Source organism: Austrofundulus limnaeus, unplaced genomic scaffold, assembly GCF_001266775.1.
Source record: "Austrofundulus limnaeus strain Quisiro unplaced genomic scaffold, Austrofundulus_limnaeus-1.0 Scaffold107, whole genome shotgun sequence".
In the NCBI taxonomy this organism is placed as follows: domain Eukaryota; kingdom Metazoa; phylum Chordata; class Actinopteri; order Cyprinodontiformes; family Rivulidae; genus Austrofundulus; species Austrofundulus limnaeus.
In genome coordinates, this window is record NW_013952509.1 from 1699468 (window position 1) to 1700531 (window position 1064).

Consider the following 1064-nt stretch of genomic DNA (forward strand, 5'->3'; position numbering starts at 1 on the left):
TGATGTTTTATATTTGAGCTCATGTCACAAAGATGATCCCACCTCTGCTTCTTCACATGTGAACCAATCAAATCAAGTCTTACACCAATGTGTGCCTACACAACCAAAGTTGGCATCATAGAAGCAGAGAGGAAGCTGTGCTTATAGAGAAGTGACCGCTCCACCTTTACACACCTACTCACCCACTCAACTCTGTGACTTCCTGTTGAACAGACATGGAGGTGCACATGTGTCAAGGTTAGGCCCTCATTCTGTCAGATGATCCACCCATGGTACCAAGTTAGAAGATTTTCCCAGGCTTCTTGAAAGTGTGTGAAGGGGTGGGACAGTTTACCCAAGCATGTTTTCAGCACAATGTCAAATGAACACACAGCCCCTCCCACCTTGGCAAGACATCAGTGTGGTGGACTTTCACAAAAGCTGTTAATATTTTAAAGAAAGCAACCATCCCAAACTTACCCAGAACTCACAGAAACTCTACAGCTGCCAGGGTCCACAGATTGTTTATTAGTAGTGCCAAAACTGGGCTCAGATTTATAAAGGATTGCGTGGAAACCATACTAAAAATGAACGTACGGCCAAAAAGGCGAAAATGGCGTACGCCAAAAAAACACTTCAGATTTATCAAACCATGTGTACGCATGTTTCTGCATCTTTATACAGTAGATCACAGCTTCACCTCAGAGTTTGGACCAAGGTCCTCCTCAGGTTCTACCCTCTACACGCCCACACTCAACCATAAGATCCTCCTCAGGTTCTACCCTCTACACGCCCACACTCAACCAAAAACAGTCAATGTAAAGTACCTCATGAATGTTAAGATGTAGTTAAATCAGTCAGATGATCAGTGATTGGTTCAGACAGGTGCTGACTGACAGCTGCTCACCTGAACACAATGTCTGGAACTGACACAGATTTTACTCATTTTGCAGGTTTACAGACATTTAGAGTAATCTAATGATTTTTATCAAAAACTCAGCTTCAAATTAATTTCCTCTCAGAGCCTGCAGGACAATAAAAACTATAAATAAAATTAAATCAGTCAGATAAAATTAGAAATAAGT